Here is an 11,663-nt window from a genome sequence, read left to right as displayed (position 1 = left end):
CACACACACACACACACACACACACACACACACACACACACCTATGATTCATGAACACAGCTACTTCTGCATACTGCATCTCATTAAAGGGAATCCAGCCTTAATAGCTCCATCTTAATTTAGAAAAAGTGACAAAAAGCGGTGGAGAAAATCATGCATAGAAGTGATAAAAAAGGAAAGATGTAGGGAAAGAGAAAACAGTTCAAATGAAACCTCTCGAGGAGAAAAAAGATTGAAAACAGTTTAGACAAGGCAATTAAAGGCAGAAAACAGAGCAGACAATATGAAAAGACAGCTGAAGGACACAAAGACAAAAAGAAGACAGAGGATTATTTTGACACTGATGACCAAAGACTAGATTGGTTCCAGCCTTCAGTTTAAATAGCAGCAGTCTTATGTATAAAGTTTATGTTTTTGTTGTCACTGTGTGTTTGTGTGGTTCAAATCAAAGGTTTTACTGTTTGTGTTGACGGCTTCAGGGGATAAAAAAGAGAAATAAGTGCCTGGGTCATTTTCAAAATCAAATAGCAAATTTCCAACATAAATGCTTGCACACTAAATATGTACTTTCGTCTTTAAATAGCAGAATGAATTCTAAAGCGTGCAGGGTTATAGACTTTGCTCAGTGCTGCAAAAGTGATTGGGCAGTGCTTCACAGTGCAGAGGGATAATGACCCAAAGCATGCTAGAAACGCAACCCAAGAGTTTCTCCAGGCAAAGAAATGTTCAATTACCAAATCAGTCACATGATCTCACTCCAGTAGAGCAACCAGCAACGTTTAAAAACTATTTTCTATTTGTCCAACTCATTTTGAACCTTTAAAATAGAGGACTATGTGGAAAATGGCTGTAACAGTTAATTAAACTGAGCAGCAACATCAAATCAAATGTTTTGCCCGTCGAGTCTGGTGAAACTAGACATACAGGGATACAAGTGGATCCAAAACTTTGTACTTTGAACAGTTTCTAATCTAGTTACCTTGAAAGAAACTGGAATGTTATTGTCATTGCAATGGAAACCAGCTAAGATCCCAGTAAATGAAACTAATGAGGCTTGAAATAATCAGAGGTAAAAAACAAACAAACAAACAAACAAACAAAAAAAAGGTAAAGATGTGGGCAATAAAGGAATACACACACACACACACACACACACACACACACACACACACACACCTGGAAACATTATTTTTGTCTCATTGATTAAGTCCAAGAATAAAAGTAAAAAATCAAATAAAAAATACTGAATGTAGTAAATCAGTAACTGCTTTATAAAAGCAGCAACCTGGAGATAACAGAATAACATCTAACAAGTGACACAAGGATTCTTTCTTCATCTAACTAATCATAACATGACCTTAAAATGCATTTTTAACCAATTTGATGCAAATAGGAATAAAAGTATACCATACACAATTCATTTACATGAACTGGTAAAAAGTGTGTTTGTTTGTTTTGAATGTCAGTGTGATGACCTCCTTTACTAAGAAGATCCATTTTACATGCATTCATGTGGTGGAAGCATAATTTGAAAATTCACAAGGAAATGTGAAAACTTCCTCCAAACAGTGATTCAGAAAGTGGCAGAAGATTTGCAAGTTATTGATGTAACATACACAGAAAAATGGCTGAACCCCCCCCAAGGTGAAGTTATTAGTTCATAAAAATTGTAAATTGCAAAATAATGACTTCCTGTGGGACTGATGGATGGGCCATGCTGGATTACCATTCATCACTTTAACTTTTAGTTTTATTGGAGTGTAACTTTGAGTAGACGTGGCTGATGCAGGATGAGAGTCTAGGATAATATGACCCAGGTTGAAACAATACCTCAACTTAGTGTGTTAAAGTTTCCCCTCAGTGGTGCTAAAATAATTTCCCATCAAAATATGTGAAAACAACTGAGCTGAACGGAAGGTGAAGGTGAAGAAAATACTACATTTCCATAAATAAGCTGTAAATTCTTACACAGGTAATGCAATCTCCTTCTATTTTAATGGAAATTAATTTAACATCAGGCAAGGGGTGCTTCTATATCACTTAGCTTGCACAAGCTCAAGTTATTATCGTAGAGCTATAACTCTTTACCATAGTCACATTATGGGAGTCCTGGTTTGCTTAGGAATTATGTTTCTCGTTTTCATACTATTTAGTGAACTTTCTTGTTCTTGGTTACCTTTGCTTTATTCCTCTCTTTCAGTTGCTCTTTTCCTTTTTGTTTAGTCCCGTCACATCTAGGTCCTCTACTCATTTCCCCTCTTGTTTCCTTTGTCTCGTCCCTGTGTTTTGTCCTTCCTCTGTATTTCCTTGTGAAGTCAGTCTTGGCTCCCTAGTCGTGTCCCTGTTTCTGAGTGGTCTGTGTGTCCTGTCTCTGTGGTTGCCTGGGTTCCCTTTTTAGTTCTGTCAAGTTGTATGTCTAAGGCTACGTCCACACGTACCCGGGTATTTTTGAAAACGCAGATTTTTCTATGCGTTTGCACCTTTCGTCCACACGTAAACGGCGTTTTCGGTCACTGAAAACGGAGATTTTTAAAAACGCCTGCCAGGGTGGATATTTTCGAAAACTCCGTTTTTGCATTTACGTGTGGACGAGAAAAACGGAGAAAACGCAGCGTCAAAGGTGTGCGCATTTTTTGACGTCACACTGTGCGCCACGTTATTGTTTCGGTGAAATGAATTTCTACAATACTGTTACTGTTAATTCTACTCTCTGCAGTGTTTAAATGCTTACATATACACACAGTTCACATCGATCTCGCTCTATGCCTTTGTTTACTTTTTCCCACCGAGGCTTCTAGACTTCTGATTGGCCAACATTTCTGCACGGTTAGGAATCTAGCGCCACCTGCTGCTTTGGCATGTTCATAGCAGCGTTTTCCTTCATTTCTGCCTTTAGTGTGGACGGGATTATTTTTTAAAACGGAAAATCTCCGTTTTCAAAAATACCCGTGTACGTGTGGACGTAGCCTAAGTTTAGGCCCCTGTTTTAGCTACTTCCTGTTTTACTTTGGTAGGTCGTTGTCCCATGTATGTCATTTTCAGTTTAACTTCTTTAATTCTGTTCAACCATGTTCCCCACCTGTTGCCTGTTCCCTTGTCATTTTATGTGGATATATTATCTCCCTGTCTCCCTTTGTTCTTTGTGGCAGCCTCCCTCATGGTTCCCACACCCTCTTGTCTTTCTAGTGTCCTGGTTCCTGTTGATGTAGTAAATTCAGTTCCTAGCATTCCTAGTGTATTTGTGTTCTGAGAGTAAGCTTTTGAGTTCCAGCGATAACACTGTATTTTCAAGCATGTCCCTGAGACAGAAATCACCCAGCACTGATATGAAAATGGTAATTATAAAATAGCTATCTATATTTAGCCCTAATGTGTTAAATACAGATAATAAGTTGGAAGCATAACATAGCTAAAGAGCAAAGATCACACTGACATGAAATAATGATCAACTCATTTCCATATCTGCCTTGAACTTGCATTTATTAGAATAAAATGCTTTTCTTGAACTGCGTGATGGCAAAGAAACCTGGCAAGGCAAATAAGTGATCTGTTTCTACAGTCGGAGTGGTCCTGTGCAACAGCCATGTTTGCCAATGTTTTGATCCCAGCTGCCTAGCAACAGCAATGGCTATTAGCCAGGGAAAGGAATATGAGACCAAATCCAATCAGATCAGGTCATTACCGAGAGATCAGATGGGGAAGACTTGATGAAGAGAAGTAAGACAGAGAGGGAAAGACACAATGACACGAGAAGAATGGAAAACAGAAGAAAAGAATGAGAGGGGGCAATAACTAGGAAGTGAGAGTAAAGGATTACAAGCTTATGTTCACATCAATGTCAAAAATAGCCTCTGCAATAAAAGTAAGTGTCAGTACAAAATGTGTAGAAATGTGCACGTGTGTTAAATTTTCAAAGGCTGCCACAGACATAATCCAGCATTTTTATCTTCAGCAAGAAAAAAAAGCACAGATGGGGCAAGTCACTGCTATACCCTGTGAGTGTATTTATGTCTGCAATGTGTGAGACTGAGAGTGCATTTTGGATCTGTGTGTGCAAGTGTTTTGCATCTGCCTGTGTGTGTGTGTGTGTGTGTGCGTGTGCGCGTAGCTTTCCAGGAAAAAGTACATTTATAGGCTCCATAATGTGGAACTGATACCAATCATCTGCAGGCAGGGAGCAGGAGGAGAGACAGAGGAAGGATGAAAAGAAAAAGAAAAGGGCATGTGGAAAAAAAAAACAGACAGGAAATGTCCTGAGCTCTAGAGGGAAAGAGACACTTTTGACTTTTACCCTCCTTTATTAAAAAATGTCTTCCAACTGCCACCCTACAATAGGGTGCAAAAATAGAGCCTTGGGCCAGACATTTCCATTACAATGTGACTCACAAAATTCATTAGTTGAAAAAGACAAGAGATAAATATTTAGTGCAAAACCATAAAAAAAGCATTTGAAATATTAAAAACAAAGAATTTCCAATCAAGAAAACTCATTAGAGTAGACATAACCACGTTTACAAAAGAGTTGTGGAGTGAATAAAATCAGTGTCCATTTTAATATTAAATTTGCAATTTTGAGATTAAAGTTTAAATATTATTTTGAGAAAAACAAATGTGGAGCTTTCAGTTGTCATTTCAAGCCAAACAACTGCCACAGCTACTATACGCTCTACAAACTGTGCAGGTGAGATCGTGAACCAAACTGATTAGCTGTCCTATCGTCTCTTGTGATACAACATGCATCCTCTTAATAAGAGGATGCATGTTGTCCTCCATATTCTTGCATCTCTCCATTCCTGGCCATTTCATGCTGCACAAATCCAGCCAAGTTTGTGTGTTTTTTCCTTGTGACCAGATGCTGCTTTCTGCACCATCTTTTCAATGTCCTTACACTTATCACCACACTGTGTTTTTCTGCTGTAACTAAAACCAATTCTGAGGTACAATCTCAAAATAATCCACACTATTTTTTTTTCTTAACGTGGCCCTAATAATCCATACAAGCAACCAAGAACAGGAAGAAGGCAAAAACAAAGCTGGGATATCTACCATGCCTATAAGAGGACACGAGGAAGGGAAAAATAGGCAGAATGCAAAAAAACCCAAATAGATAATAAAGATGATAAATAGACAGCAGGAGGAATAAAAATGTGTATTACAAAGAGAAATGAGTGAAGTGAAACCCTGTTAGACTGTACATCAAACACCCCTTCATGAAAACGTATGTTACTGTGCGAGTGTGTGAGAGACTATAAAGATTGTGTGGGAAAGGGTGTAACGTCTTACTGCGTCTGTGTGAAACACAAAGCGATGTGTGTGTGCGTGTGTGTCACCGACAGACAAACAGAGCCAACACAGAAAATGTGACTGGAGAGCAGCGATATTTATTTCGCTGCTACTTCGCGACTCAACAATTTGACACTCAAATTCTCACACAGCTATAAATCCATTAACAGACTGGAGTAACTAAAGCCATTGCACCTGCTAAAGCAACAACAGGCTGAACTGAGTATTCCCATTTTATCCCTCTACTCAAAATTCAAGCCAACTGCTGTTCAATTGACAGAATACACTGGATAGATGTCTCTGCATTATACCACTGCTTCTGCTCACTGTTATGTTTGCACTGGTCTTGTCAGTCTACTGGAGGATTATCTCGTCTCAGGTTATCGATCCTCTCATTCTCCAGGCCTGTATACTCTCACTGCATGAGACCGGGAACTGTCTTGCACGAGGAGAAACTGCGAACACACAGGACCAGGGTATGGTCTGACAATGGGTCCAACAATTTCATTCTGATACCTGATGGCAGCCAGGGTGCTGCTGCCTAACCTGTAGAGGTCTGTGCATCCCTCCATGGTATGCCTCCATATCCATGGGAGACAGAGCAAACCTTCTTCCAATGTGCCATCCTGGAGGAGCTGGACTGTCTGTATCACCTCTGTAGGGTCTGGGTTTTGCCTCATGCTACCAGTAGTGACACTGAACTAGCCAAATACAAAACTAGTGCAAAGAAATTCAGTCTAAAAAGAAGAGGAGGGAAAAACTGTCAGTGGCTTCCAACATTGCCTCATTGTTGTCTTCTGGCACCTGTTGTTATTTTCATTCAAACCAAAGCAGGTGAAACTGCAGAAACACAGGTGATGTTTTAAAAAAAGAAATGGACCAACCTTGGCTACTATCAGTTTTTTTTATGTGATTATTTGCTAGCTTCCCAAACAGGAAATGTGGACTGTATGTTAATTTTTGCTACAGTAAAAACGATAATGATAATGAAAAAAATGATTTTGTAACACGATGATTTAAACTATAAAAGTAAGCAATTCAAAAAATAAAATAATTAAAATGAGATTTTTTTCTAAAGGTGTCATGATCCTGGGTTTTTTACCCAGGGTTTTCAGTTTTGGACCGTCAGTCTTCTGTTGATATTTTCTGTTTGATTCTTTTTTGCAGTTTTCAGGCGAATATTATTTTGCATTGGTTGCTTTATTTGTTCTCAGGTTTTTCCTTTCCTCTGTTCTCTGTGCTTAGACTGTTTCTGTTTAGTCAGTTTTGTCTTTGTGTTTACTTTGGTCTGTCAAGTTTAAGTGTTTTAGTCCCTGTCTCAGCGTATTAGGCTTCCTGTTTTATTTTGATAGTCTATCATCTCATGTGCAGATTTGCCTTCCCTCTTGGTCATTAATTGATTGTGTTCACCTGTGCCTTGTTTTACCCAGCTGCGTATGTGTCCTTGATTACCTCATATGTACTTAAGCCCTCAGATTTCCTTAGTTCTTTGTTGTGTCGTACTGTTTGTCTGAGTGATTGTCTGCTTTCTTTCATCACCTGGATTTGTTAAAGGTTTGCTTAAATCCATCTTGACTTTGCTTTTTGGGTTTTTCATGACAAAGGCAGCTGCCCTCTTCTAGATTTTTCTCGTGTCAGTTTAGGATTATGAAATACCTTCTGTTTCAGTCATCCAAAGCTGAAGGAAAAATGTCTACTATGCAGACACAATATATGCAAATTATATATACATATAGTTTGTCCTCCTGGGATTAGCTACTTGCTTTCTAACATTAGTGATCAAGCACTGGTCGTACAGACAAACTCACTTACTGCCCAAATAACTAAAATAACCTCTGACAGTTTCGTAGCTAAGTGCAGCATTACATAAGAAAATAATTATTTCTCATGTTATTGTCATATTTCTGTTTAAAAAGCAAAAACAGATTTGTTCCTAAAGTGGAATTAAATTTAGTGTCTTTAGTTGTATTTATAAACACTTGTGTACATATTAAACTATATTAAGGCCATTTTGTGCCGTTGCATCATTTCCTGCATTTGTGTCTTTCAGTGCGTAGTGTGTTATGTGTGTGTCAAATGACGCAGCTCCCACATGTTCCAGATTAACCCAGTGTGCTCTTTTCCAGGTAAGGATTAACCTAACTACAAATGTGGATTAAGCACATATGAAAGCACACACTGATGCATGAGAGACTGCACAAACACAGAGGTAACATCCAGGGAGAAGATTCATGGGGAAAAGAGAACACAGGACGATGGTGTGTATAGTTTTTCTTTCAGTGTCGTGATCATTCCTGTTGACATTTTGCAGAGGCCATCTCTCCATCATAATGCCTTTTATGGTTCTACAAAGTGTCCCTCCCTTATTGCCCATCGTTCTCACACCAATTTATGTTTTCATAAAAGCAGACTTTCTTGCAATTACTTTCCTTTATGGAAAAGGTAATCTCTCCTCACGCTGTTTTGTTTGTCAGGAAGCCTAAGAGAGAATTCCAAGCATTAAAGAGAAATGTTGCTTCAGTTAACTTGAATTAATTTACAGACACATTCAAAACTATCACCTTATTCTCATTAGTACTTTACTGAAAACACAATTTCAGATTTACAAGTAGAAAAAAATAGCTTCTTGCTTTTGTGATAAAAGCTTGGAAATATTTATATGCTACACAGTAAGACCATAAGCTACTGGTCAAATCCAGATTTGATTTGTTGAACACTTCAAACTATTTATTAAGTGTAAAAACAAAGCTGCAAACTCCTGAGTTGACACATGGGATATCAGCAAATTCAAGTTTATCTTGTATGCTATGCATACAACGCTTCTCAGTGAAATATACTTCAGCAGTGTGTGCTGATGCTGATGCAGGCATTAGAAAATGTCGTTAAGAAAATGGTTACTAAAATAAGAAAGGGGGTCACTTCCTCCATTCCCATCTGTCCTATCTCCTTCTCCTCTCCTTTTTAGTTCATCTTTCCCCGTGCCTCTTCACTCCCTTAAGTTTCCCCCCCTAAATGTTTCCTTTTCATTTTCCACCTTTCCCTTGCCCTCTCTTGCTAACCATTTCTTCAAGGGACAAGCCAAAGGACCAGTTTGGTTTCAGAAATTCGCATCTCTATTTCCTAATTATCTTGTGGGGGATCTAAGGGGCTTTCCAGATGGGCAGTGCTTTACTATACACTCTTTAGGCACAACCCTTTCTCTCCTCAGCTAAAAGCAGATGCAAATTATAACACAGAACTGACTTAAGGCTGCCAATCTTTAACCCTTTAAGACCTACCATAGAACCAAGTCCACCAGAGCTCATATTATATTTTTACATCTTGTAGTAATATAATATGTCTGCATTAAGTTCATAGTAATTACATAAATTGCAAAAAAGTGCAATAAACTACAAAATAATTGAAAATTGTTTTTGTTTTTTAACATATATTTCTAGTTAGAGAAATTTAAGAGGCTTATCCCTCAAAACTGTAAATACAAAAAAGTTGCAAAAATAGTTTCCCACAAGGAAATTTATTTTGAGTGTCTTCATAGTTTTATTTTTGAAATACACAAATTTTTATATACTGCAGGAAAAACGAAAATAAATATTATAGCAAATTTGCAAAAAAGCAGCATATGCATCAAAATAAACTATTTCCAGCAGTGCAATATGAGTCCTCAGCATCCCAGAAACGACACAGAAAGTCATAAAGTCAAACATAACTTTTAAAAACACCAGTATAGGCTCATGAGGCCCTTGATGGTAAAAAACTACATTTCCGCGAAAATGACGTCACTTCCGGTTTCGGGCAGGTCATGGCGGACATGCGATAGTTCACGCTGATGGACGTAGGAAGTGTTATCGAACAGCTGATCGGATCGGCAAAGCGTGTTTCTGGAATATTATGTTTTTGTTGCTGCAAGTGCTTTTTATGCAGTTTTTGCAAAGCTATATGTGGAAGGAAACTGTGACTTAGGACAAGCTGATGGCATAAGATGTAAGTACAACTCCTCCGGTTTCATATGCAAAAAAAATTATTGCGCTAGCTTACGTGGTTGCAGTGCTACCGGGATTTAAAAATAGTTACGCAAAACAGAGCGTGCTGCTCTGACCGGCTTTAAAGGGTTAAACTGCAACATGACACCCTTGTCACCCCACTACAGTTTTTGTTTACATGTCTCAGTAGTCATCAAATAGCAAAGCCAAAGTAAAAGGGCCAGTCAGTTCATGTGATTTAGATTTAATGTAGGTGGACTTGAATCCACAATTCCAAAGGACCAGGACATCAACATTCAGGTCAAGAATTTGTTAAAGTTTAGGAATGCAAGTCAATGGATGGTGATGAAAGAAAGCAGACAATCACTCAGACAAACAATACGACACAACAAAGAACTAAGGAAATCTGAGGGCTTAAGTACATATGAGGTAATCAAGGACACAGACGCAGCTGGGTAAAACAAGGCACAGGTGAACACAATCAATTAATGACCAAGAGGGAAGGCAAATCTGCACATAATGCACATGAGATGAGCTCTTTTACTCAGTGTGATTGTTTTTAATGTACTCTTAATTTGATCTGTTATTGTATATTTTACACATGTTTGTATGGGATATTGTATTTGTTTTAAATGTTATATACCTATGTGGTATGTGACTTTTGTTGCTATGATGCCAGGTCTCTCTTGGAAATGAGATTTTTAATCTCAATGAGATTTTTTACCTGGATAAATAAAGGATTAATAAAAAAAAGTCAACTACTTAACAGCTAAGCTGGAGATGTGATCTTTGCTGTCTCTGTCTTCCAGGATTGTAGTGGAGGATAAAAGTCATTTAACAAAGCTGAACACTGGTCAAGTTGTGGAATATTGTTTTTGCATGCATAACTATGCTTGTTAGCGTCACCTGACATAGGCTCCCTCCCACTGTCTGTTTAACACATTGAGGAAGTTTAGCCTATAGAAAGCTTTGTGGGCGCAATCCAAATCCTGTCATTCCAGAACCACCATAGAACTATCTGTCATAAGTGAGACTTGGATGGTACTGTTCCCAGAATAAGGTCATCATCTCTCTTTTAGTTAGTGCGTGTCATCTCTTTTAAGCATTGCAAGATGAATGAGATTTGACGTAGCCTTAATTTCCTCCAAACAGCTCTTTTTATACAGGCAGCAACAGAATGATACCAAGTCTTTCACAGCTGCTGTAACAAGTTTGAATTTGCTGGCCATTTGGGGTCTTGCTGTGTGGCCATTGCATGCTCTCCCTGCCTGTGTGGGTTTTCTCCGGGTACTCCGACTTCGTAATACAATCAAAAGAAAATTATGTTAAATGGCTGCTCCCAAGAATGAACAGCTGGGCAGTTTCCAGGACTTGGGCATGCCAACGTAAAATTTTCAGAAGCCACGATCTGAGCAAAAGAAACCCTAAAAAATGGCAGACTTAACACACTGTCTAGGGCTGACAGGCTGGCAACAGCCTTGGGGAAACCAGAAATTCACACCAGTGTGACTCCCCTGCTCCTCCTTCTCAAATCCAAAAGAAAATAGAGGGCTCTTACTTGCCTCCCTAACCCAAAGACTTTTGAAAAGATAATGGAGAAAAAGATTGGCAGAACGATTTGGAAGAGTTGGCTGGATTTTTGCAAAACAAATTGCTGGCAATGGACAGATGGAAGGATGGGTACTCCCTTGTGCAAGAGGATGTATGTTGCATCACAAAACACACAAAAAAAACCCACCTGATCAAATTTGTTTCTCTAAGTCATCTATGCAAGAGAGCAAAGGAGAGCAAAGGAGAGCAAACGAGTGGTGGCAGCTTTTTGGGTTGAAACGACAACTGTAGCCTGTAACTGCCACACTTCAACTTTATTCTCAAAATAGTATTTCAGCAAAATGTGGCACCTATGATATCAATTTCAAAATCCTGTGTCACCTTTTTCTCGAGTTATTTCATTTACAAGACTTTCAGAAAACTTGACCTTTGACCTTGAGGTCAAGGTTAGACCAATGCTATTTTTAGGAGATGCACCTATGGTATTGTCTTCGGCACCCACCCACCCCGTGGGGTGATGACAACACAGTATAACATTTATTGCCAAAATATTGTGACACACAAATAATTGGCCAAATGCAAATTTCCTTATGCTAAATGTATTACTGTTGAGAGAAAAGACATTGATTCTCCAGGTTTAGTTAAATTCCCATGTGTGTCTGAGTTAATACAAAGGAGACAGATGTTTAGTCTTTATACTACGTCTCAATACAGAGGTGATAAATGATATTGACTGTTACATGACTGTTAGTCTGCACTTGTTCCAGTCGATGTGCATTACAAAATATTGTAATAACAAGCTGCTTCTGACACGCGTACGGTTCTGACTATGGTTACAATTCCCTTCAA

The 11,663-nt window shown here is 38.5% G+C and overlaps 1 protein-coding gene across 1 annotated transcript in view; it reads right to left on the bottom strand.

The window, feature by feature from the left end:
• The window catches only part of dmd (dystrophin), a gene marked incomplete at its 3' end in the record, with an annotated part of 309,815 nt that overhangs the window by 225,875 nt on the left and 72,277 nt on the right, over positions 1–11,663 (bottom strand).

This window comes from Haplochromis burtoni, unplaced genomic scaffold (assembly GCF_018398535.1).
Source record: "Haplochromis burtoni strain Fernald_Lab_line unplaced genomic scaffold, NCSU_Asbu1 Contig_205, whole genome shotgun sequence".
NCBI classification, from domain to species: Eukaryota; Metazoa; Chordata; class Actinopteri; order Cichliformes; family Cichlidae; genus Haplochromis; species Haplochromis burtoni.
This window is presented reverse-complemented; position numbering and strand designations above follow the sequence as displayed.